Raw genomic sequence first — 27,614 nt, 5'->3', positions numbered from 1 at the left:
TTAGGACACGCCCACCCCTCATTTGAAACAGGGACCAGAGAACATCTATAGGGAGCTCTAATAAAGGGGCTATTTTTAAAGATGATATAAATTTTTAGCACTATGTAAAAGCAACACCATATATTAATTGCCTACAAAATTAGGGTTTTTTCATTTATTCTATGTCTCCTTTAAAGGGATAGTCATGGGAAAACATGTTGTTTTCAAAACGCATACGTTAATAGTGCTGCTCCAGCAGAATTCTGCACTGAAATCAATTTTTCAAAAGAGCAAACAGATTTTTTTATATTTAATTTTGAAATCTGACATGGGGCTAGACATATTGTCAGTTTCCCAGCTGCCCCCAGCAGCTGGGAAAAATGTTTTCCCATGACAGTATCCCTTTAAGGCTGGGTTTCCACTGACTAGTTTATGGTGCAGGCTTTATTATATGATGACAATAATTCCCAGTCATTTCTAAACAAGTCCCTTCTGCACGCATAGTAGTTATGGACAAAAAAGGTCTGTTTATGTCACTAGATTAAGTGACCCTGCTAAAACATAGCACCAAACAGCACTACCAGCAATCCACACTACACAGAATGTCAGTCGAAGTTTCGCAGAAAATAAGCCCTTAACGTTGTCCCTTCGCCCTTTACACCCCCTAACAGTACAGTACAGAGCGGAGATCCCGCACATTCCGTCCCCGTGCAAGTTGGACTGTCTTTATCACACTGTAACCTTTATACAGAAGCATGGAAACCACACGTACATGCGGTGTATTCACAACATTCCATTCTGCCAGTACAAGATAACTAAACACCGGACTACCCTGTATTCAGTGCAGCCCAGCCTTTTCGTACTTATTTCTACAAAGTAGGATTTCCACATAGCCTCCCAGTTCTACAGTACACGGTACAACAACCACTAACTTTATTGTAAATGAACTCACCCGATCGAGGTTATTTATTGGCTCACTAGCTTCCTGTCACGTGTGGCTTACAGACCGTACGTCTGGTGCGTCGATATCACGTGATCAGACAGTAGGAAGCGGAAGTACTTTATAAAGGTAGTAGCGCTGAGGTCGTGGACAAGAGTTCTTGAATGAAATGTATTGGGTGGATGGCTGATAGATGGAAGCTTATTTTGTATCTTAGGTCAGGATTTTTACCAAGAGAGTTCACATTCCCTGAGACTTGTACTTTTTTTCTAATAAAGGTGGCAACGCTATTTGTAAATCAGAAGATAGGTGTAATAGATGTAAGGGCTGAAATGTAATGGCACCTTGTATAAACCTTACAAATGAGTATGGCTAAACTACCATATTGTATTTACTGAATTTATTGCACCAGCCTAAAGACACAAATTTTACGCTTCTCAATAGCAGCAATGATCCAGGAGTTCAAACTTGTCACAGGAGTCACCTTCTTGGAAAGTGTCTGTGACACTCACGTGCTCAGTGGGCTCTGAGCAGCTGTTGAGAAGCTGAGCTTAGGGGTTGTCACAAATTGTCAAGCAGAACATTAGGTTGGGCTGTAATATAAGCTATAATATTATATATTATAATGTAATATAATACAGGGCTGATTATTAAATTCTGATGCTAGTTGCATTAGTTGAGCTGCCATGTAGTAATTATGTGTATTAATTACTAATCAGCCTTATATTGTGACATTTCTATTTTATGTGTACAGTATATTGTGAGTGGGTCCCTAAGCTCAGTAAGTGACAGCAGCACAGAGCATGTGCAGTGAATCAGCAGAAAAAAAGATGGGGAGCTACTGGCAGCATCTTTGGAGACAGATCTTTACTGCTAAAGGACTGTGGTTGCCTTGGACTGGTACAGAAGCCCAAAAATAATGTTAAGCTTTAGTTTAAAGGACCAGTAACATCAAAAAAAATTAAAAAAAAATTCGTTAGTACACAATGAAAAAAAACACCAACACAAATTTTACTTTAAAAAAGCAAGGTCTTTATTAAGAAATAACTTACAGAATCTCTGCTTCCCGTCTTGTACAGAAAGGGCGACCATCCATTGAGCGGCACTTGATTTCTCCTCCCTGGCTCTCTGCTGCTGGATCTTTTAGCTGTCACATTTTGTGCTTTCTGTAGTACAGCAGCGCTTCCAGCATGAACTTTCTGCAGATCTGCGGTGCCTTGCTCATCGGTTCCAGCCGCGGTGCAATTACCAACATCCCCGAGGCGCCTTCTGCATTCGCTTATTATCCCAGATCTATGGGTACAGGATGGGAAGGTCCGGACATTAAAAGCCGGCTCTGGATGCTGCTGCCGCCCTTCGCCTCTTGATCTCTTACTGCTGCCCCTGCGCACCGGCACCATATCTTCCTGGCCCAGTCTCCCCTCTTACTGGCTGCCCGGGAACAACTGCCGGCGAATTGCTTTGTTTGAATTCCATTTCCGAAGCATTCCATTTCCCTGCGCACCAGCACCGTGTCTTCCACTGTGTGTATAATATCTGTGCACAACTCAATGCGTGTTTCGGTGCGCAGGGAAATGGAATGCGTCGGAAATGGAATTCAAACAAAGCAATTTGCCGGCAGTTGTTCCCGGGCAGCCAGCAAGAGAGGAGACTGGGCCAGGAAGATACGGTGCCGGTGCGCAGGGGCAGCAGTAAGAGATCAACCGGCTCAAGAGGCGAAGGGCAGCAGCAGCATCCAGAGCCGGCTTTTAATGTCTGGACCTTCCCATCCTGTACCCATAGATCTGGGATAATTAGCGAATGCAGAAGGCGCCTCGGGATGTTAGTAATTGCACCGCGGCTGGAACCGATGAGCAAGGCACCGCAGATCTGCAGAAAGTTCATGCTGGAAGCGCTGCTGTACTACAGAAAGCACAGAATGTGGCAGCTAAAAGATCCAGCAGCAGAGAGTCAGGGAGGAGAAATCAAGTGCCGCTCAATGGATGGTCGCCCTTTCGCCGTTTCTGTACAAGACAGGAAGCAGAGTTTCTGTAAGTTATTTCTTAATAAAGACTTTGCTTTTTTAAAGTATAATTTGTGTTGGTGTTTTTTTTCATTGTGTACCAACGAATTTTTTTAAAAAATTTTTTGATGTTACTGGTCCTTTAAGGGGAAGCGCCACTCCCTCCTGTTTAACCATTAGTGGCCACTGTACAGGAGAGGGTAGTCTTTTTTTTTTGTTTTGGCTTCATCACATTCAGTTATTGGTCCTAGTTTGTGTGTTATAGTTTATTGATCAGTGGCAGTGACCAGCAGTGAAATAATCAAATATGGCAGCCACCAAATCTGCTGCACAACTGCGCCTTTGGAGAAATGTATAAGAAACATGGTTGTTTTTTGGAGTGTCTTTGATGTTGTTCAGGTGGGGGAAGTTGGATGTACAGGGACACGAACAGTTAAAAAGTTGTACGGGGTATATTACCCTATAAAGAACAAAAATATAAAGCAATCTAATTTATGTATATAAGCAGTGGCCCTACTAATACTGTAAATGCAGTTTAGGCACTAGCTTGGGGCCAAAAATCCACCAGGCCAGTATCGGACTGGGGTATCTAGGGCCCACCAAACACTTAAAGGGCAAGTCAACCCAAAAATAAAAATTTGCCCAATAAAAGAAAACATAATTCTATGTAACTTTCCATACATTCATGCATATATTACAAATGCGTTTAAATTTGTAAAACAATTGCTATTGAAAGCAGTATTTGCTTAACTCCTGGTTGTTACTTTATAATTGCAGAAGTCTTAGTTCCCCAGTGAAGACAGGACTGTTAATCAGATGGTTTAATTTACATTGTATCAACAGTCTGAGCCATCAGGGCAGAGAATAGAAAGGGACGGAAAAAACTGTTTTCAATAGCAATTTATATAAAAATATACATACACATATACATAGAAAAATTGTAATGAATGTATATTGCAAAGTTTCTTAGAGATATGTTTTCTTTTATTAGGCAAAAATAAATTTTGGGGGTTAACATTCCCTTTAAGCATACCTGCCATGCCAACCTCTGACCCCACAATATGTACACAGATGTACAGGGCTGATGCAACAAAATATAGAGCCTAAATATAGAGCCCATAACTTCAAATTCGAATAAAAAAAGACCAACGAAATGTTAAAAAAATATATCAAAGTTTTTTTTTCGAGTGAATAGGCTGTTTTCTTTCAAATTGTACGAATCAAAGTAACATCGCAATCGATCAAATTCTATTCGAAGTTTTTCCAAAAAAAAAAAACTTAGATTTTTCAAAGTGCACCAATTGACTCCAAATAGGTTCTAGGAGCAATTCGGCTGGTTTTAGATGGACAGTACATGATAAATTTAGATTTTATTCCCTAGTCAAAGTACACAAAAATCAGCTCCAAATTTGAATTTTTTTAATTTGAATTTCACTTCAACTCTTGATTAATCTGCCCCTAAGAGATGCCTGGGCTCCAAATTATATATATGCTGTATGACCACTGCAGAAAATGGATAATGAACACATCAACCCCGGACACGCCAGTAAGATCACTGCAAAATGGCCAATGGGCATACCAGTAAACCCAGGGTCAATGAGCACATAAACCCCAGTCATGCCAGTAAGATCACTGCAGACAATGGATAATTAGCACTACATTAAACTTATATTTGCCAAATGGATAGATGTAAAGCCCAATTTACTTTATTTTTACTCATTTTGCCACCCTCCATTTCTTCTTCAGCTCTTCACCATCTAGCTTTTGTTCAATACCAACTTGCTCTTTTTTATTCCTTATTCTGCTCCCCAATATCCCCACTCCTCATTTATTCTGCCCCTTAAAGTTGTATTCTCTCAAGCCCTTCTCCCTATGGCCTATTTTCTGCCCACGACTCTCCCAGCTGTTTGCGGTCCCATTTATTGGGACTGTGTTTCCACTGAAAGGAGCAAGCACATTTCCCACCACTTGTCCTATCCCTGTGCTGGTTCCTTCTTTCCAGGTATGCTCAATTGCTTTTCCATCACTATATTTATGGCAGAGATTACATTCTAATTTTAGAATGTAGAGCGGCTTGTGTGCCGGGTGTGAATGTGTTGGGGGAAGGATGGATTCATGCAAGTGGACTGGACTTGTAGTACAGCGTTCGCTTCCCACTCTATTGTATTTTAGTGCTGGCTAGTTCCTTCCTCCATCAGACAGCCGCGATTTTCAGTGTGTTGATCTGCGTGAGCTCAGTACAGTACAAGAGCTCACATTTATCTGTACTTATTGACTGGGGGATTGACAGGGACTTGGGAAGCCTGTGCTGTGTATGGGCCCAACACTGCTCTCCCTGATACAGTTCTGGACTATGTTTAACTCATAAATATGCCAGATACCAGCAGTGCTGCACTGGGGGCTACATGAGAGATGATATGCACAGGGATATCTTTCTGCTTGTCTTATCTCTGCAAGCTTAGTGGCACTTAAAAATGGCTACTGACATGTTCCTATTCCATAGTAGTGTGCCAGTATTACTAATGAGCTGCGGCATGAAAATCTAGAAAGCAATAGTTCCCCAAAGCCGCCCCTAGCCCAGTAATACCAGAGCAATACTGAAGGTGGCACAATTATTCCATACACTGCAGTACTACTTTCATTTGTAATTCGCCTATGGGTAGGGCTGCAATCTTTTCTAAAAAAAAATAAATAAATACTGGCCTTCCTATATATTATTTCCCATCTATTAATAACATTGGCATCAAGTAGCCGCATGCCAGAAAAAAGTCACTGTGTTAGGGGTGTCATTAAGAGATATTTGTTCTTTTTTTATTTTCATGCCACAACTCTTCAGTAATAATAACGTTCTTATGGATTTTCATAAAAATTTGCAATTGTTCCTTTAAACAGTGAAGTAAATGGCAGCTCCGTTACCTGCAGATCTTGTACTCAAACCTCTTGAGGGGCAGTTTGACTGAGTTTGCCCGTACTGCCCAACCGATTGACAGAATGCAGATGACTGAAAATGTTTGCAGATTTCCTCTGCTGATGACCCATGTTGGTGAGTGCATGGTCCATAGGCTCATAAATGAATGACAGGAATCACGAATCATCTTTGATTCCTCCAAATTTGGGTTTATTCAAGAAGCTCTAATATAGGTTATATAGATATGGTGCTGAGAAGCCATTTAAAGAACTAAAGCTACTAAACTAAAGAAGTAGCTCAAAATATTGTTCATTATGTTGTGGGCTTCTGTACCAGTCCAAGGCAACCACAGCCCTTTAGCAGTGGAGATCTTTTCCACCAAAGATGCCCCAGTATAGGGCTGGTTAGTTAATAATTCAGACTATTGGTACATGGCAGCTCAAAAACCAGCATAATTGGCATCCAAATTTAATAATCAATCCTGTAGCATCGGCTTAAATGACAATAAAACCTGACCCCCAGCTAAAATTCTGCTGAAAGCACACTGAGCATGTGCGTGTCACAGACACTCTTTTTTTGTGTTATTGTTTGCATTTAGAGCTGTATGTTTAGTTGTACAGATTTGTGGCATATGTTGGTGCTTTATTAATATGGGTTAATGATAATTGTGATACAACAGTTTAGTTCTTGCACATAATTATAAACCGTCAAAGTGAAATAGTCAAATTCAATTCAAATGGGTCTCTACATGGCTCTATGAGCAATAGTTTTTTTGTTTCCAGGACTTTCCCATTCTGTGTCAGATATGTCTTGGCGAAAATCCATACATCAGAATGGTAAGTTATATAATGGAGGAGTAATTATTCTTGAAATAATTAAACAGAGGCTGACATTTATTTTTTTAGTACAAAACTTTCAGAGTGGCTGTAAATTTAGGTCAGTAAGTTTCCAAGATGGCAGCTAACTGGCAGCTAACTGAGTAGCTTTAAAACTATTGCATTTCAGTGCAACTACCTCTCAATGTAATTTAACATCAACAATATGGTAACAGTGTGGCATTTTTCATTTATTTTGTTTTAATCGTTGGTCTTTACATGAATACATAAACTCACCAAGTGATGGGGAGCAATGTGACATTTAACAAGTGACTGTCACAATAAAGAAGTTGTCCTTTTCTTTGCAGCTTTTGCTTTTAGAAATTGCTTTATAGACCAGTAAGTCCTCTTTGGGGTTGCCATAGGACTTTACAGCCCCTATTTGCATAGCAAATTGTACAAAGGGGCAGATTTATTAAGGGTCGAATAGTGAATCTGAATTGTATTTTTGGTCAAATCTCACAAATTCGAATTGGGAGTAATCAAAACCCAAATTCGAATTTTGAGATTTATCAAACCTTGACCCTGAGAACAATTGGAATTTGACTATTTGCCACCTAAAACCTGCAGAATGGCAGAGGTCCAGTGACCAATTTGAAGCTATTAATAGCCTTCCTGACATTCAAGTTTTTTTTGGAGAAAAAACTAGATTCGAGTTAAGTCGAATTTGATTCGAATTTTCGAAACGGTAATATTTGTTCGAGTTTTAGATGTTCAGAGTAAAAAAATTTACATGAAATCGAAATTCGACCTTTTATAAATCTACTCCAAACTTTTCAGGTGCTAAATATTTTCCTTGATCATTTTCTGAAATGATTATGAACATAGTTTTGAACTATGTTTTTTTAGCCAAAAAAATGCTGTGGTGAATAATTGCCTGCTTAAAGGGGTGGTTCACCTTCAAGTTAACTTTTGGTATGTTATAGAACGGCCAATTCTAAGCAACTTTTCATCGTTTTTGAATGATTTGCTGCCTCTTTCTGGATCTTTCCAGCTTTCAAATGGGGGTCACTGACCCCATCTAAAATAAATGCTCTGTAAGGCTACAAATGTATTGTTATTGCTACTTTTTATTCCTCGTCTTTCTATTTAGCATATTCCAGTCTCTTATTCAAATCAGTGCATGGTTACTTGGGTAACTGGACCCCTAGCAACCAGATGGCTGAAATTACAAACTGGAGAGCTGCTGAACAAAAAGCTAAATAAGTAAAAAAACACAAATAATGAAAAATTAAAACCAATTGCAAATTGTCTCAGAATAGCCCTATCTACATCATACTAAAAGATAATTTAAAGGTGAACAACCCATTTAAATCATATTGTGTGTTCCATTGCTCTAAACTGAAAAAGTTTAGTAGGACCGTCTCATTTTCCAAACAAATGTACTAAAGTGAACTACCAGCAGAAAGTCAACAGAAAATCAAATCTCTACCAGAACTTGTGTTGACTTAGTATTTCCATTGCCACCCTTTTGTGTTTATTAGTACTTGTGTCTAGTTACACAACTTAACTGAGTTTATCATAACTAATAGCGGTTGTTTATAGAATGCTGCTACCTTCCAGTACCCTTGCATGGTAGTAAGTAGTTTATCATGTGTCTTCAAAATATTGTGCTTACTACATTTTTAGCTATATTTTGATAGATATCTGAAGCATTCTAGAACTATATTAAAGGGGTTGTTTACCTTTGGGATAACGTTTAATATGATGTAGAGAGTGATATTCTGAGACAATTTGTAATTGGCTTTAATTTTTTATTACTTGGGGTTTTTGAGTTATTTAGTTTTAGTTCAGAAGCTCTCCAGTTTGCAATTTTAGCAGTCTGGTTGCTAGGGTCCAAAACATGCATTGATTTGAATAAGAGACTGGAATATGAATAGGGGAGGGTCTGTATAGCAAGATAAGTTATAAAAATTAGCAATAACAATACAATTGCAGCCTTACTGAGTGTTTGCTTTATAGAAGGGGTCAGCGACGCCCATTTGAAAGCTGCAGAAAAGTCAGAAGAAAAAGGCAAATAACTATAAAACTATATTACGAAGACCAATTAAAAAGTTGCTTGTATTTTGCCTAGGACAACTCCCATTGAATTCTACAGAAATCCTACCTTTCTACATGCAGAATTTGAGCAAAAGGCAGTTATTTTGTTAGATTTAACTGGAATCAGTTATTTGATTTAACTCTAATACATCTGCTAGAAAAGGGAGCCCTCTCTTATATAATATATTGGATCATACATCTGACACCCAACTGCTGCATAAAGACAGAATGAAGAGAATCAGATGCTGAGAGAGGAATAGTGAATATAAACTTGATTATTTCAGAAACGAGGCAGAATGTTTAATTGATTGTACTTAGAAAGTTTCTTAATTCATTATGAGGTAGCTTTTATCACATTTTCATTTTTGCGATAGTTCCCCTTTAACATTGCTGTCACCCCCACCAACAGAAGAAGAATCTTCAGCCAATTACTTTAGCCTGCCTCCTAATGGGTCAGCAGCTCTAGTGAACATTTCCTTCCCACCTCCACCTGGCTTAGGTGGGCCACCTCCAGGTAATGTTATATGTTATAATGTTACAATGTTACAAGCTTCCATGCAGAGGCACTTTTCACACACTGGACTATATGCACAATTCTACATAAGTTCAATAGTTGCAAATTACTGTCTTAGTAGACTTTTTGCATTTGGATTGCTTTTTATATACTAATCAAGCTCTTGCTATAACAAAACATGTATTTATAACAGATTGTATATCATATATTGCATATTTACATTATTAATGTATTACTTTGCAGAAGATTTTACAATTATTTTTCAAAAACTTCACAAGAATAATTAATGCTCTATGGTATTTTAAAGACTTTTTTTTAGTGAGATGCCAGTTTTGTTGGCCTAAATTCAGCCAAATAGGTGTGATATGTGGCCAGCAGATCAAGTGTGTATACTGAGTTGTTTTTTTCTTTTTGAAAAGGTAAAATCTCTCCGTTTATTTGATAATAAGGTAGAATCATTTTAACCCTTATAAATAGTATGCAGAGCTGAGCGATGGTTTTTTTATAATATAAAATACATTTTCTTGTTGTGACAATGGCTGTTTATATGGACGATAGCTGTGTTTATGTCTAACTATTGATTTTTTTTTATGTGTTTTTTAGGATATGGCCACACATGTTCCCACCTATCTCACCTCCACCATTCCTTCGTGCTCCTGGCATATCCACTATCCATCTCAAGACCCTCATGAACGGGAGCTCATGCTGGAAATCCTAGCCCTCCCCTCTGTCCTCTTCCCCAGCGCTGACAAGGAGCTGCCGCTCGGGAAGCTGCACACAATGCTGCCAGTAGAGACACAGGCGCTCCTGCTCTATAGGCAGCTCTGGAATGCACCCACCAGGGAGATGAGGAGAGCGGAGGAGGGAAGCCGATGTGCGGGGAAGGAGAGACACTGCTGCTGCTGGACGTCGGGAGGAGGATGCCTGTCAGTGAGGAGCCAGGGAGGAGAAATCGATCGATGCAGTGTGGATGGTCACCTTTTCGCCGTTTCTGAAGAGGACAGGAAGTGGATTTTCTGTAAGTTATTTCTTATTAAAGGCTTTGCTTTTTAAAAGTTTCATTTGTCTTGGTGTTTATTTTTTGTTGTGCACTAACGAATTTTTAAACATTTTTTTTTAAGGTTACTGGTCCTTTAATTCCAAGGCACTGGAAACCAGTGTAACCTCCAATGCATCTAGAATGAATCCAACAAACAAAATCCAAAACAAAATAAAGAATATATTGAAACATCTATCTATCTATCTACATACAGACATTATATGAGAGGGGCCTGGGATTAAACTAGCCTGAAAGCCCACCTCACTGCCCCTCACTAATGTACAGACATTATATGGAGGGGCTGAGACTAAATGAACATGGGAGTCCACCTCACTAATGTACAGGCGTTATAAGAAGGGGCCTGGGATGTAACTAGCCTGGAAGGCCACTGTCTCCAGTCACTAATGTACAGACATGATAAGGAGGGGTGTGAGAATGAATGAGTCGCGGGCGCTGACACGTCAGCCAGAGGCGGCCCGGCCTGTACAATGGGAAGAGATACACCGCGCACAACAGCCTGGGAACTACATAGACATGTGCAGCCTTTGACTCCAATACTCTCCGCAAGCCCCGAAATAACCCGGCTCAACAACTCGACCAAACTTCCTCGCAGGCGCAGCTCTATTGGCACAAACTACAATGCCTGGCACAAGCCGCAACTGTAGCTGTAAATTGTAGTTGTAGCTGCATGAAGCCCCGGTTGTTGGGCCGCACATACACCTACAGAGATTAAGGGTGAGTTCGGGCCTGCAAACAACATACGGGAAGTAGTATAACGCGCACACTTGTGTATATGTATCTATATACAGCTCACACACACACACTCAGCAGTAAAGTAACAGGAAGAGACTAGCGTACAGGCTACTATAGAACTACAACTCCCAGGATCCACTTAGCGATACAATTTGCCATTGCCAGCGCTTGCCCAGAGCCCACGGTTTTACGGCTGCGCTCCAACCTCACCTTCGCTGTTGCCGATGAGCGTGATCGGGAAGGCCAGGAGGACGAGCAGGAGCAGATTACGGAGGGGGATCATGACAAAGGCCGGGGTGCGTGTATGGAAACCTTCACATGAACCTGACACTTTTTGCCGTCTTGACAGCGCTGGTTAAAGAGGTGGAGCCTAATCGTGCAGGGAAGCTGAGTCTGCATTAAAGGCCGCCAATGAAATTACCAAGCCAAATAAATGTCGTAACATTTAGAAACCTTGTTATGATTGGCTGCACCATCCGCCATGTTTTACTTGGGCAGAAAATTAAGATGGCCACATTGTTCAACCAACCTTCTGTTTCTATGAATAGTCATACGGCAGTGGCGTAACTAGACTTTGTGGGGCCCTCCTGCAGAGGCACTTTCCTGGGCCCCTGATGAAGAATTTGGGCGTGGGACCTGATTGGGTGCAACTGGTCCACCATTTTAACACCAGCTGTGCAGAGCTGTCAATTTCAAAGTAGGAGAGATCAGCAACATTTTCAGACTCAATAGTGACATTGGGAGAAACACAAGTGCGCCTGAAGCTACTGACTACTCACAACAAGTGTACATAGCTCAGATTACATCACTGAGTGTATTTGCGCATGCGTACATATAATTTTGCCTGCAGAAATCTGGGGGAATTCCTATTAGACTGGGGGAGGGCAAAATCAGGTAACTCCTTTGAAAATGGGGCGTAGACAAATATGGCTGTGCAAGTATAATCACTGTAGATATGGCCGATAAGTGCTCCATTAATCCCAGACATGCCAAAAGGATAACTTAAAAATGACCAATGAGGACTTCATTAATTTCACGCATGCCAATAAGATCACTAGAAAATGTCCCATAAGCAATTCATTAAAGCCACACATGCCAGTAAGATCACTGAAAATGGCCAATGAGCACTCCATTAAATCCTGAGATGCCAGTAAGATCAGTGAATAGATTGAAAGTATTACCTTACACTTGATGCTACTGTTATTAATAGGACAGAAATATAAAAATATAGGAAGGAAGGGAATTTGACTCTTAAAGTCCATTTGCTAACCCATAAGTGTTGGTACTGCTGCTTTTAAAGATATCCTGTTCATATAAATTGGAGCTACATTTTTGCACTATGCAGTAGGCTAAAAACTTCCATTTGTGCCATAGTTGAGGCCAAGTTGATAGAAGGAAAAAATGGGTCTCCATGAAGTTGTATATTAACTCACCACATCAAGGAAGTGGCCCAGGTGCACCGTCTGAGCCCTCAGCATAGGGAGCGGACAACCGTAAGTAAATCTGGAGCAGGCACTCAAATAAAGGCAATCTTCCATCAAATTGTTGAAATCAAATCCATCAAATTGTTGAAGTAAAAGAGATTTATTGTGCCCTCTCTCTTACGCGTTTCATGTTACAAACAATCAGAGCCTATGATTAAGTGTTTGTAACACGAAACGCGTAAGGCAGAGGACACAATAAATCTTTTTTACTTCATTTCAACAATTTAATGGAAGATTGCCTTTATTTGAGTGCCTGCTCCAGATTTACTCAAAGAGGCTAAGTTGCATTGACTGCTAAAGCAGTTGTGGGTAGGAAGCTCAGTAGCTCACCACAGATTAGCACAAACAGTAACACTGCTGAAGAAAAATTCCCAGCATCCATTGAGAGCCACAAAGTGCACAGTTGCCATCTTAAAGGTTAGAATATATGTGGAATTGTCCTGATGACTGGGACTGAGACTTCTTTCAAATGGTTTGTAAGTTTTTTTAATTTGGAGCATACATTTTTATAACAAGAAATCACATCAGCAGTCTTTTGAAGTAGCTTAAGAACAAGAGTCAAAACTTTTTGCTGATATTATTAAAACTACAAGTCAATTCATAGCCAGGATCAACACAGTGATCATTTTAACTAAATTCAATTCACTGCAGCAATTCATTTTGTCACTCAAAAACCTTCTGAATCCATTAATTAAATCGCACAGGAACAGGTTACCTTTTGCTCTCCTGTCTACCTCCTAGCATGCTTAGCGAGCGGGCCCTGGGGTGGACTGCCGAGGCTGTGTCCGGGGTCTGCACAAGGCTGTCCCTGGAACAAGAAGACAGGCACAGGCTTTGGGAACAGGGCAGGATTATGGGTTCCCGGTAAAAGGAGACGCTTGAGGTACTTGAGTTCTGCGTCGATCTCTTAAGGTGCCAATAGTTCTTCGCAGACGAGCTCTGCTGGGGGACCAGAGCCAGGCTCTATGCTGATTCTCTCCCGCCCTGCTCTCTAGGTTCGTAAAAAAAAAAAATCCAAGATGGCCGTGCGTTCTGCTGTGGAACGCAAGGCCCTTCACCAGTAGCAGGAGAGGTGCCGGCAGCAGGGAGGCAAAGCCGGTGGCGGGGGCGTGGCTTCAGTAAAATCCTTTCCGGCCCCTCTCCTCACGGCCCCCCCCCTCGCAGCTGCGGGGTCTGCTTCCTCGGTAGTTACGCCAGTGCTACATAGTTTTCCCATCCCTGCTAAGTTGTTATACACTACCAAATCCAATCACAGCTACATTGCAACATGAGAGGCATAGGCCCAGCAGGAAACAACATCCAGGAGCCAATCTCACGATTAGATGTGGCAAGTTATAGACGATATATGTGGAACAGACCTAAGCTGGGGCCCAGAAACGTTACCTGCTCGCAACGCTGACAGACTGTTCACAGGAGGCCAATGTGATAATATCAAACTTTGGCTTTATTGAAACAATACACAGTGGTGAAATTGTGGTGGGTGTACTGCAAACAAATGCATTTCGTGCCCCCAAACACCGGGCACTTCCTCAGAGTGTGTACTGCAAACTAACGCGTTTCGTGCCCCCAAATACCGGGCACTTTCTCAGAGTGTGTGCTGCAAACTAACGCGTTTCGTGCCCTTCTTCGTCCACATGGTCTTGTTCCAGTCAACTCTGACTCATCTCCATTTTCACCCTGATTCTGTACTTCCTCTCCTTGACCTGCCCTTACAGACCCTGCCTGAAGGACTCACCCTTCTCACCTCTGCCTCCACAGTGCCCCCTAACCAATCCTTGACAGGAAGGTGCTCTTTGACCTTTCGACCTATTCTTTTTGAATTTTTTTGGACATTTACATGGTTTCTTCTAAAGGATGATGATTTGCCTTTTTCAGAAAAATGCTTATATGTGCACTTTTAAGTGATTCAATGAATAGAAAAATTTAATAAAAGGTCTTAAGTTGCACACATCTTGTAACCCAACCAATCAGATGAACAGCTAAACAGTAAATGCTGCCTGTTGATTGGCTGCTATAATTTACCAGTCAAGTAGTACTTTCATTTGTTTGAGTTTTTAGAGCTTGGCCATGGAGCTTTGGCACCCAAGGTTAGGGTGGTAATCTGCACCCATCATGGTCCTACCACAATATTACACCCGGTTTAGAAGACTATACATTGGACACAGACCAGCTAACATAGGACAAGTGAGGAGAGACAAGGAGCATAAAAAATGAGATTTTGTGCATGAATCACAAAACATATCTTGTAGTTTTGTACCTCCCCTTTTTCTAAATGGGGCTTTTTATCTTCTACAGGCAGTGTAAACTGATTGCTAGAAGGTTTTGAGACTTTTTGGGTTCAATCATTTCTGAGAAAATAATTTGGTCATTTCCCCCTTATTACAAGGTGAACTGGTTACAATTATAAGAACATCTAGAAGAGCAAATAAATGATTTTTATGAAATCTCACACTAGTCGGCCTTCAAGCTATGATCACTATAATATTTAGGTAAGAAAATCAGTATTCCGCCTTGGTTTTGCCTTACTAATCCTTTGTGCTTGGTCATCTCATCCACAGGTTTTACTCCCCTTGTGTGGTAAAGTCATCTACAGTTTGGTAACCACTAATTTAGGTTGGTCATATCCATAGAAACTGCTGTTATCAATGGCCAACATCAATTTCTTGAATTCTGTTCAGGCATTTTTGGCCCTTGCTAGGCTCTTTTTCTGGAGTGAGTGGTTAAAAGCCAGATCTGCTAAATTATTTAACAGGTTAAAGAGTAAAACAACACTCTGTGAATTCCTAACTGAACCACCAAGCAATTTGGCAGCCTGCAGCACAAAATATCTCTTTTTATGGATTAGTAAATCTATCCCGTTGCAATACACAACTCATCATTCTCAACTGCTAAGTACTTTTCTGGTTTAATTTAACTTTTTTTTTTAGTTGTTGCTGGAAAAAGAAAACACCACCTGAAATCAAGCAATAAAGCAATTCCGTTTGAGTGACTGCCATATTAATTTATTTTCTTTTCCTGCAAATCATAAAGATGGTTTGACCCCAAAACTATAACTTTTCTATAACTGGGAACTCTTCAGCTTATTGTTTCTGCAAAAGGCCGCAATTATAGACTCTAAATAACGGCTTGTGCAGTAAATGTATTGCCAAATATCCCCTTTCATTACATTCCTGAGAGTTTAGATAGCATACCTCCCAACTGTCCCTTTTTCGGAGGGACAGTCCCTCTTTTGACAGCTCAACCCGCAGTCCCTCATTTGTACTGGAAAGTCCCTCTTTTCTCTGCAGTGAACAGCCAGAAAAAGAAACAAAGTTTCTCACTTAATTGGCTTTTAGCAGAGAGCCCAGAACAGCTAACAGGTGCAAATAAGATACTTTGTAACAATTTTGAGACACAAAAACACAGTTTAGATAAGGAGAAATATTTTCAAACTTTCATAACCTGCCAAATCTTGTAAAACGAACATGGTAATTAGGGGGTTTGGCCACAGAAAGGGGTGTGGTCAAAAAAATTGCTGCGCTACGTGCAGAAAAAATTTTTTTGTCCCTCTTTTTACTTCCAAAATGTTGGGAGGTATGAGATAGGGTTTACCTGCGCAAGACAATTGCCTCTGGAACTGCAGTTAAAGCACCATAAATTACTGTTTGACTGTATAAGTCAATCGGAGAGGCACCAATCTCAACTTGAAGATATTATGATTTGTGCTGAGTTTAGCCTGAAAATCCAAAAAAATGTGGGGTTTTCAGGCAAAAAAAACTAAAAAATCGTGCAATTTGGCAAAAAAGTCAGAAAAAAATTGGATGATTTGGGTTTTTCACTTGATTTTATCATGGTTTTTTTCCCTGAATTAATGTTTTTTTTCTTAATAAATAAGGTCAAATCAGGCATGGGAGTTTGGTCATGTTTTTTTAAATAAAATATGAGATAAATTTGGAGTTTACTAAATAACCCTCTTAGAGTTTCATACTGACTCAGATTCTGGTTCTGCAGTTGGATCTAAAGAGGGTTGGGGCATTGGCACTATCTACCTTGTCTTGACTCATTCAACCCACAGATTGGTTCCTATGGGTTACTGCCAGTTGCAAATGGGTTACTGCCAGTTGCCCGGTGTTTATAAATTAATCCCATTCTGTTATTACATAGGGGTCTTATACTGACCATTGGGTTCTCATTTTTTTCTCTCCTCAAATACCTAATACACTAAATCAAGGATTCACCAATCTCTTACATAAAGCAAAGCCAATAAATTTCAAAATCAAATCTTGTTTCATAGCTTTCCTGTACCACTGCTTTCCTACTGAAAATGGGACTGGTTGGAAATGCAACAAGAAGGTTGAGGGCAACAAAAACCCCTTGGAGGATGCAGGCCCGGATTTGTGGAAAGGTCACCAAGGCCTGGGCCTAGGGCGCCAGGATTTAAAGGGGGCGGCATGCTGCCCAACCACACCCACATTGGTTCAGAAAAACTGAGGATGTGCAGTAGATATGATAGTTTTATATATTTCCTATATAATTAAGATAGGCCCTGGTATTTCAGGTACACAGAGGCCCAATCAGCCTACGCAGAAGCCCAAACAGCCCCCCACCAGCCCACTAAATACTGACTTCCTATGGCACCTTATAGCAGCCCCTCTGGCATTTGACCGAACCCACAGAGTGCCAGTACTGGCCTGTCGCCAATACCCATTGCTTTGGTCTCAATGAAAATTTGCGTGAATAAAAGGGAGGGGCCTAGGGGTGCCCACTAGGTAAATCCAGCCTTGGGAGGATGGTCGTTGGTCAATAACTTGACTATTGATTCAACATGTCAGCCAAAACAAGCACCAAGAATTATTTGGCAACACGTTTCAGTGAGGGTCATGAGCAGGTAGTTCTATCCGAAGACTATTCTATCCATGTTCAAGCGATGAATAGTTTGTAGAGCATTAAGACCATTTTAGGGTGATATAATAATAGCAGTTATCCTTTGATCCAATTTGAGTAAAATACTTTTTCTGAGGAAAAAAAAATTCTCTAAAAATTTGTGTTTTTTAAAACATTTCTGAGATTTATTAAAGGGGTGGTTCACCTATAAGTTAACTTTTAGCATGTCATAGAATGGTTAATTTTAAGCAACTTTTCGCTGACCCCGTCTAAAAACAAATGCACTGTAAGGCTACACATCTAATGTTATTGCTAATTTTTGTTACTCATCTTTCTATTTGTGCCCTCTACTATTCATATTCCAGTCTCATATTCACATCAATGCAAGGCTGCTAGGGGAATTTGGACCCTAGCAACCAGATTGCTGAAATTGCAAACTGGAGAGCTGCTGAATAAAAAGCTGCTGTAAATACAGCGAAACCTCAATTTTATATCCCCTGATTTTAAGTTTTCCCTTATTCCACACCATTTTTGTGGTCCCACCAATATATTCTGCATAATACACCTCCCTAATTTTACATTTTCCTGGATTTTACAACATTTTTTTTCTGGTATCCTGAAAAATGCAAAATGAGGGTTCTGCTGTAACTCAAAAACCCCAAATAATCAAAAATGAAAAGTAATTGTAAATTGTTTCAGTATATCAATCACTACATCATACCCAAAGTTAATTGTAAGGTGAACAACCCCTTTAAGTGTAAAAACCACAAAAAACAGAGCCAAGCAAAAGCTGTCAAGATCTAATAGACGTCAATGGGAGCTGCACTGTTCCTATTGGACCTTCTTTTTAACCATATTTTAAATTCATATTTTTTTTGCTAGTAATTGAATGAAAAACTCAAATTTTTTAGGTTTAGAGATACATTTTTTTCTGAATGTTTAGTATTTTTTTTCACTGGTGCTTTTTATATTCATATATTTTAATAACTTTTATGGCATTTGTGGTTTTAGAGAAATGGAGTTTAATCGTGGTTTCAAAAAGCTCTAATACCACTAAAATTGAACCTTTAATGAATGTTGGCCAAAGGTAGTCATGAAGTAGTGATAGGCGAATACATTAGCATGAAGCAAATTCATGGCAATTGTCCACGTTTCGCCGCAACCAAATTAATCTGCGAAACTGCAGTGACAATTCGCTGGAAAAAAATCGGGTGTGTCCAAAAAAAATTGTTGTTGTGCATCAAAATTATGGGGACTCTCATTGACTTTAATGCATTTGGACCAAATAGTCGTGCGTATAAAAATTGACACTCGCATCAAAATAATTTTGACGCCCATTGACTTAAATACGTTTCACAAATTTTTCGCTGTTTCGAGAATTTTTGGGCAAAGCTAAACTGCACAGATTAGCCCATCACTATAATGAACCAATACCTGCTCTCTTTATATACCCCCAAATCTGCCCCTCAGTCTAGCTAAATATTATGCCCATATGAACCAGTTAACATGAATACAAAAAAATAAAATGTAAGGAAGGATTTTAATTGCATTTTTATGCTACTCGACAAAAATATAATCCCACAATTCAAAGAAAATGTATTTTATAGGACAGACACCTCATTATATCCCTTATAGTCAATTTTCCACACTAAATGAGACAAAGCCTCAGTGTGTTGCAGAATCCTGAGGGCTTTAAATGCTGGAATAATGAAATTTATAAGAGGGCAAAAGAAGAAATAAATGAAAAATCAATGTGCTGCGTATATTTATTGCATAAGCAGGCATGCTACCAAACAAAGATCTTTTATTGCCTAAATGTATCCTCTTTCTGATCTACTGATTGGCAGCAAGATGGAAATAAAATGTCTTGTCAATATGATGCATTTGCTTAACAACGCAAGCAAACTGTTGCTTTTCAGCCCTTGTCCCAAATGCTGCTTTTCGAATTAAAAAATAAAATAGGAAGTGTGACAAATACTGAGTGTGACCAAAATCCCCTTCTACTGGTCCCATTTTATCAACAGCTAACTGACTAGTACACATACAATCCAAGATGGTGTTTCTTCTTTGTTCTACTTTCCCGCCAAAAAGCTTTAAACAAAGGAGCTCCCAGGATAGCCCTCCAGAAGAGCTGGACAACCCCCTCCAAGGTATTTCCCCCTCCCCTAATGATGCAGCAGGGCCCCTGCCAATCAGACCTGCTTGGTAGAGATGTCGCGAACTGTTCGCCGGCGAACTTGTTTGCGCGAACATCGGGTGTTCGCGCTCGCCGGAAGTTCGCGAACGTCGCGCGACGTTCGCCATTTTGGGTTCGCCATTGTTGGCGCTTTTTTTTGCCCTCTCACCCCAGACCAGCAGGTACATGGCAGCCAATCAGGAAGCTCTCCCCTGGACCACTCCCCTTCCCTATAAAAACCGAAGCCCTGCAGCGTTTTTTCACTCTGCCTGTGTGTGCTGAAGAGATAGTGTAGGGAGAGAGCTGCTGCCTGTTAGTGATTTCAGGGACAGTTGAAAGTTTGCTGGCTAGTAATCGTTTTGATACTGCTCTGTTATTGGAGGGACAGAAGTCTGCAGGGGTTTGAGGGACATTTAAGCTTAGGTAGCTTTGCTGGCTAGTAATCTACCTTCTACTGCAGTGCTCTGTATGTAGCTGCAGTGGGCAGCTGTCCTGCTTCTGATCTCATCTGCTGACTGCTGCAATAACAGTAGTCCTTGTAAGGACTGCTTTTATTTATTTTTTGTTGTTTTACTACTACTACTACTACTACTATAAGAGCCCAGTGCTATTAGTCTAGCAGTGTTGGGGAGTGGGACTGGTGTGCTAATCTGCTGCTCCTAGTAGTTCAGCAGCACCAACTTTAATTTTTTTTTTTTAATATTCATTTTTTTTTTATTTTACTTTTTTTATTTTACTACCGCTGTAGTAGTGTATAAGTTGACCTTTTTAGGCATTATTTGCCCTGTAGGCATTATTTGCACACTGTTTTCTTCAACCCGCCATCTAGCTGTGTGACCTTGTTCACATTCTGTCTAAATATCCATAATATTACCGTCTCCAGAAAAAACACCGGAGTGACTTTTTTCAAGCAGCCATAATATATTTTACGTAATCCGTATCCACCGCTGTAGTAGTGTATACGTTGACCTTGTAGGCATTATTTGCACAGTGTTTTCTTCAACCCGCCATCTAGCTGTGTGAGCTTGTTCACATTTTGTCTAAATATTGATAATATTATCGTCTCTAGAAAAACCACTTGAGTTACTTTTTTCAAGCAGCATTCATATATTTTACGTAATCCGTATCCACCGCTGTAGTAGTGTATACGTTGACCCTTGTAGGCATTATTTGCACACTGTTTTCTTCAACCCGCCATCTAGCTGTGTGACCTTGTTCACATTCTGTCTAAATATCCATAATATTACCGTCTCCAGAAAAAACACCGGAGTGACTTTTTTCAAGCAGCCATAATATATTTTACGTAATCCGTATCCACCGCTGTAGTAGTGTATACGTTGACCTTGTAGGCATTATTTGCACACTGTTTTCTTCAACCCGCCATCTAGCTGTGTGACCTTGTTCACATTCTGTCTAAATATCCATAATATTACCGTCTCCAGAAAAAACACCGGAGTGACTTTTTTCAAGCAGCCATAATATATTTTACGTAATCCGTATCCACCGCTGTAGTAGTGTATACGTTGACCTTGTAGGCATTATTTGCACACTGTTTTCTTCAACCCGCCATCTAGCTGTGTGACCTTGTTCACATTCTGTCTAAATATCCATAATATTACCGTCTCCAGAAAAAACACCGGAGTGACTTTTTTCAAGCAGCCATAATATATTTTACGTAATCCGTATCCACCGCTGTAGTAGTGTATACGTTGACCTTGTAGGCATTATTTGCACACTGTTTTCTTCAACCCGCCATCTAGCTGTGTGACCTTGTTCACATTCTGTCTAAATATCCATAATATTACCGTCTCCAGAAAAAACACCGGAGTGACTTTTTTCAAGCAGCATTCATATATTTTACGTAATCCGTATCCACCGCTGTAGTAGTGTATACGTTGACCTTGTAGGCATTATTTGCACACTGTTTTCTTCAACCCGCCATCTAGCTGTGTGAGCTTGTTCACATTTTGTCTAAATATTGATAATATTATCGTCTCTAGAAAAACCACTTGAGTTACTTTTTTCAAGCAGCATTCATATATTTTACGTAATCCGTATCCACCGCTGTAGTAGTGTATACGTTGACCTTGTAGGCATTATTTGCACACTGTTTTCTTCAACCCGCCATCTAGCTGTGTGAGCTTGTTCACATTTTGTCTAAATATTGATAATATTATCGTCTCTAGAAAAACCACTTGAGTTACTTTTTTTCAAGCAGCATTCATATATTTTACGTAATCCGTATCCACCGCTGTAGTAGTGTATACGTTGACCTTGTAGGCATTATTTGCACACTGTTTTCTTCAACCCGCCATCTAGCTGTGTGTATTATCGTTTCCAGAAAAACCAACTGAGTTTTTGTTGTTGTTGTTGTTTTTTTAAAAATAATGCCAGGCAAAGGCAGGCCGCCACGCAGAGGCCGTGCTAGGGGCCGTGCTGCTATGCAATCCTGTGGCCCTAGCAAATTGCCCAGTTTTAAAAAGCCAATGACCCTGAACTCCCAAAATGCTGAAGAGGTAGTTGACTGGCTTACACAGCACACCCCATCCTCTACCGTTTCTAACTTTACCACAACATCCTCCTCATCCTCCACTGCTATGGCCACCCCACGTAACACTTCCTCCACCACCGGTGCCCCTTCTTCACTGGGGTCAGAGGAGTTATTTTCCCATGAGTTTCTTGAACTGAGTAATGCGCAACCATTATTGCCAGAAGAAGATGAAGGAGATGAGGACCTTACACCAGATTTAATTCTGGCAGAGAACACGATAGAGATGGACATAATGAGTGATGAGGAGGAGGTCCCCGCTGCTGCTTCCTTCTGTGATGTGTCAGAAGAAATTGATGCATCTGAGGAGAATGATGATGAGGAGATTGATGTTTTGTGGGTGCCTAGTAGAAGAGAGCAAGAGGAGGGTAGTTCAGATGGAGAGACGGAGAGTCAGAGAGGCAGTAGGAGAATAAGACTTAGAAGAAGCAGGGAGGACAGCCCGCAGGGATCAGTAGGGCAACAACATGTATCGGCACCTGTGTTCAGCCGGCCAACGCACCCGCCATTGCCGCCAATGCCGCCAACTTCTACTGTTACCGCCAGATCGCACACTTCCAAAAAGTCAGCAGTGTGGGATTTTTTTAATGTGTGTGCCTCTGACAAAAGCATTGTAATTTGCAATGAGTGCAGTCAGAAACTGAGCCTTGGTAAGCCCAACAGCCACATAGGTACAACTTCTATGCGAAGGCACATGAGCGGCAAGCACAAAGCACTTTGGGAGCAACACCTCAAAGGCAACAGGCAAACTAAAAGCCACACTCCTTCTGGTCCAGCATCTTACTGCTCTACCTCTGCTCTCCTTGACCCGTCTGAACCACCCTCCACTCCGCCTTCCACCTTGACCACCTGTTCCCATTCCCAGTCATCTGCCACCAGCCAAGTTTCTGTGAAGGCCATGTTTGAGCGTAAGAAGCCAATGTCTGACTGTCACCCCTTGCCCGGCGTCTGACAGCTGGCTTGTCTGCACTCTTAGCCCGCAGCTTTTACCATACCAGCTGGTGGACTCTGAGGCCTTCCGCAAATTTGTAGCAATTGGGACACCGCAGTGGAGGTACCCAGCCGCAATTTTTTTCTAAAAAGGGAATACCACACCTGTACCAACATGTGCAGAGCCAAGTTACCGCATCTCTGTCACTTAGTGTTGGGCCAAAGGTCCATATGACTACTGACGCATGGTCCTCCAAGCATGGTCAGGGCAGGTATGTCACCTACACTGCCCACTGGGTGAACTTGGTAATGGCTGGGAAGCAGGGAATGGGTAGCTCAACAACAACAGTGGAGTTGGTGTCACCGCCACGGATTGCACGCGGTTCTGCCACCACCTCTACTCCTCCATCGCTCTCTACCTCGTCTTCTTCTTCTTCTTACTCTGCTGCTGGGTCCTCCTTCTCCTCCTCCACACCTGTGCACCCCCAGCTCCCCTAGGCTATTCGACGTGCCAGGTACGCCGTTGTCACGCTGTCTTGGGGATGACGTGCCTGGAAAGCAAAAACCATACCGGATCTGTACTCCTGTCATCTCTGCAGTCACAGGCCGATCGGTGGCTGACCCCACCCAACTGCAGATCGGAAAAGTGGTGTGTGACAATGGAAGCAATCTGTTGGCAGCGTTGAGACTAGGCAATTTAACACATGTGCCCTGCATGGCACATGTGTTAAATTTAATAGTCCAACGTTTTGTCTCCAAGTACCCAGGATTCCAGGACGTTCTCACCCAGTCCAGAAAGGTGTCGGCCCATTTCAGACGTTCCTACACAGCCATGGCACGCCTTGCTGACATTCAGCAGCGCTACAACATGCCAGTCAGGCGTTTGATTTCTGACAGCCAGACTCGCTGGAATTCAACGCTCCTTATGTTGGAACGTCTGCTGCAACAACAAAGGGCCGTCAACGAGTACCTTTTTGAACTGGGTGGTAGGACTGGATCTGCACAGCTGGGGATTTTTTTCCCCCGTTACTGGGTGCTTATGCGCGATGCCTGCAGGCTCATGCGACCTTTTGAAGAGGTGACAAATATGGTCAGTCGCACCGAAGGCACCATCAGCGACCTAATACCCTTCGCTTTCTTCCTGGAGCGTGCCGTGCGACGAGTGACAGATGAGGCTGTAGACCAGCGTGACGAGGAGCTGGAAGCGCACGATTTCTGGTCGGAATCACCAGAACGAACCCAGGCACCTGCTGCAACGCAGGGAGAGGTGCCAGAAGTGGAGTCAGAGGAGGAAGGTGGCTTTGTGGAGGAGGAGGAGGAGGACCAACAGGAGCAGGCTTCCCAGGGGGCTAGTGGTGACCTTTTGGGGACCCCTGGTCTTGTACGTGGCTGGGGGGAGGAGACCGTGGATGATGCAGTCCTTGATAATGAGGAAGCGGAGATGGATAGCTCTGCATCCAACCTTGTGAGAATGGGGTCTTTCATGCTGTCATGCCTGTTGAAGGACCCCCGTATCAAGAGGCTTAAGGAGAAGGACCTGTACTGGGTCGCAACGCTACTAGACCCTCGGTACAAGCATAAAGTGTCAGAAATGTTACCAACATACCACAAGTCCGAAAAGATGCGGCATTTACAAACCAGCCTGCAAAACATGTTGTACAATGCTTTTAAGGGTGATGTCACTTCAGGAACTCATCAACATTCCAGGGGCAGAGGTGCCAGTAATCCTGCCACGAGCACACCTGCAAGGACAAAGCCCTTTGGCCAGTCTGTAACGTCAGACATGCAAATGTTTTTCTGTCCAAGGCAGCGCCACAACCCTTCTGGATCCACCCTCAAAGAACGCCTCGACCGGCAGGTAGCGGACTACCTGGCATTAACTGCAGATATCGACACTCTGAGGAGCGATGAACCCCTGGACTACTGGGTGCGCAGGCTTGATCTGTGGCCAGAGCTGTCACAATTTGCCATGAACCTCTTGTCTTGCCCAGCCTCAAGTGTGCTCTCAGAAAGGACCTTCAGTGCAGCAGGAGGGATTGTAACTGAGAAGAGAACTCGCCTAGGTCACAAAAGTGTCGATTACCTGACCTTTATTAAAATGAATGAGGGGTGGATCTCGGAGGGTTACTGCACGCCGGAAGACTTGTTCTGACTTCTATGCAGCTGTCCTTCTCTTCAAGCCTCATGACTCCACACACAGCTGTCCTTTAGCGTCCTCCTCCTCCCTCCGCCACCGTTACAAACTAGGGTGCAAACCCTACTGGTTTAATTTTTTCTGGCCTCTGTGCTTCAGTGGCTGCAACCAAAAAAACTGGGCAAACAATGTCTACAAGGTCAACGTATGGCAAAAAATGACTATTTTCAGCATTTATATGGCATATTTTTTCTGGCAACTGTGCTTCAGTGGCTGCGTCCAAAAAAATGCATATTTTCTGCATTTATATGGCATAATTTTTCTGGCCTCTGTGCTTCAGTGGCTGCAACCAAAAAAATGCATATTTTCAGCATTTATATGGCATAATTTTTCTGGCAACTGTGCTTCAGTGGCTGCAACCAAAAAAATGCATATTTTCAGCATTTATATGGCATAATTTTTCTGGCCTCTGTGCTTCAGTGGCTGCAACCAAAAAAATTTATATTTTCAGCATTTATATGGCATAATTTTTCTGGCAACTGTGCTTCAGTGGCTGCGACCAAAAAAAATGCATATTTTCATGCATTTATATGGCATAATTTTTCTGGCCTCTGTGCTTCAGTGGCTGCAACCAAAAAAATTTATATTTTCGCATTTATATGGCATAATTTTTCTGGCCTCTGTGCTTCAGTGGCTGCAACCAAAAAAATTGACTATTTTCAGCATTTATATGGCATAATTTTTCTGGCAACTGTGCTTCAGTGGCTGCGACCAAAAAAATGACTATTTTCAGCATTTATATGGCATATTTTTTCTGGCCTCTGTGCTTCAGTGGCTGCGGCCAAAAAACTGGGCAAACAATGCCTACAAGGTCAACGACGTTGACCTTGTAGGCATTGTTTGCCAGTTTTTTTGGCCGCAGCCACTGAAGCACAGAGGCCAGAAAAAATATGCCATATAAATGCTGAAATAGTCATTTTTTGCCATACGTTGACTCAACGTATATGGCAAAAAATGACTATTTTCAGCATTTATATGGCATATTTTTTCTGGCAACTGTGCTTCAGTGGCTGCGACCAAAAAAACTGGGCAAACAATGCCTACAAGGTCAACGTATGGCAAAAAATGACTATTTTCAGCATTTATATGGCATATTTTTTCTGGCAACTGTGCTTCAGTGGCTGCAACCAAAAAACTGGGCAAACAATGTCTACAAGGTCAACGTATGGCGAAAAATTACTATTTTCAGCATTTATATGGCATATTTTTTCTGGCAACTGTGCTTCAGTGGCTGCGTCCAAAAAAACTGGGCAAACAATGCCTACAAGGTCAACGTATGGCAGTTGTTTAAAGAGAACAGTAGATTACTAGCCAGCAAAGCTACCTAAGCTAAAATGTCCCTCAAATCCCTGCAGACTTCTGTCCCTCCAATACAGAGCAGTATCAAGCAGATTACTAGCCAGCAAACTTACTATCATCTGTCCCTGAAATCACTAACAGCTCTCCCCCTACACTATCTCTTCCAAGCACACACAGGCAGATTTTTCAGATACATTTTTGCCCTTGATCCCCTCTGGCATGCCACTGTCCAGGTCGTTGCACCCTTTAAACAACTTTAAAATCATTTTTCTGGCCAGAAATGTCTTTTCTAGATGTTAAAGTTCGCCTTCCCATTGAAGTCTATGGGGTTCGCGAACCGTTCGCGAACCGCTCGCATTTTTGCGCAAGTTCGCGAATATGTTTGCGAACTTTTTTTCCGACGTTCGCTACATCCCTACTGCTTGGGTGGGGTTAACCAGAAGCAAGGCCGGCCTCCCAGCCAATCAACCCTAGGGGGTGGGGAACAGGCCAGGTATACCAGAGGGGAGGGCTAGAGAGTTGTTGTTGTTCGTCTGGGGTGTAACCTGGCTGCGGCAGGTCACCCTCCTCTGCGGTTCCTTGGAGTTTATCCTGGCTGAGGCAGGAAGTCTCCCTCCAACAGTTTGGATCTCCCTACCTCCCAGAGGACTGTTTGTACCTGGATCCCCTTGAGGTATGGTTATTCTGTGGATTTACCCAAAGGAACTTTGCTCCTTACCCCTTTGAAATTGCCCAAAGGAACTCCCTGACTTTGGATTTGGATTTGCCTGGAGGGCGTGTGCATCTTGGAGTGGATTGCTCCAAGGGAGGCTCTTTGTTTCGGACCAGGAGTGTTTTGGACTTGGGGGAGTTCATATACTAATGCCGTGTTCCTGAGCTACTGCTTGTTGTATGTCTGAAATAAACCCCTGTGTAAACCCTTCTTACAAGTCTGGTATTTCCCTGTGTGTGCTAGTTGGTCATACGTCACACGTTACGTGACAGGAAGCAACAATTATTCGTAGCTAAAATTATCCACAGGACCATGGGGAAAGAAACATTAGTACGTGAGCCTCATGCAAGTGCCAAGC

The 27,614-nt window shown here is 41.8% G+C and overlaps 1 protein-coding gene and 1 pseudogene across 6 annotated transcripts in view; both read right to left on the bottom strand.

The window, feature by feature from the left end:
• The window catches only part of riok1.L (RIO kinase 1 L homeolog), a 31,672-nt gene extending 17,397 nt beyond the window's left edge, over positions 1-14,275 (bottom strand). Inside the window, exons 1-2 of one of the 6 annotated variants that reach the window (XM_041565562.1) lie at positions 13,250-14,275; positions 9,894-10,249 (exon numbers count right to left, since the gene is read on the bottom strand). The gene's annotated coding sequence lies outside the window, so the exon portion shown is untranslated. 6 annotated transcript variants of the gene reach the window in all.
• Positions 11,599-27,614, bottom strand: part of LOC108718595 — a 43,454-nt pseudogene continuing 27,438 nt past the window's right edge.

The sequence above is a fragment of the Xenopus laevis genome, chromosome 6L (genome assembly GCF_017654675.1).
Source record: "Xenopus laevis strain J_2021 chromosome 6L, Xenopus_laevis_v10.1, whole genome shotgun sequence".
Classification (NCBI taxonomy): Eukaryota; Metazoa; Chordata; class Amphibia; order Anura; family Pipidae; genus Xenopus; species Xenopus laevis.
Note: the sequence above shows the minus strand (reverse complement) of the source record. Positions and strands in the feature narration are given on the sequence as shown.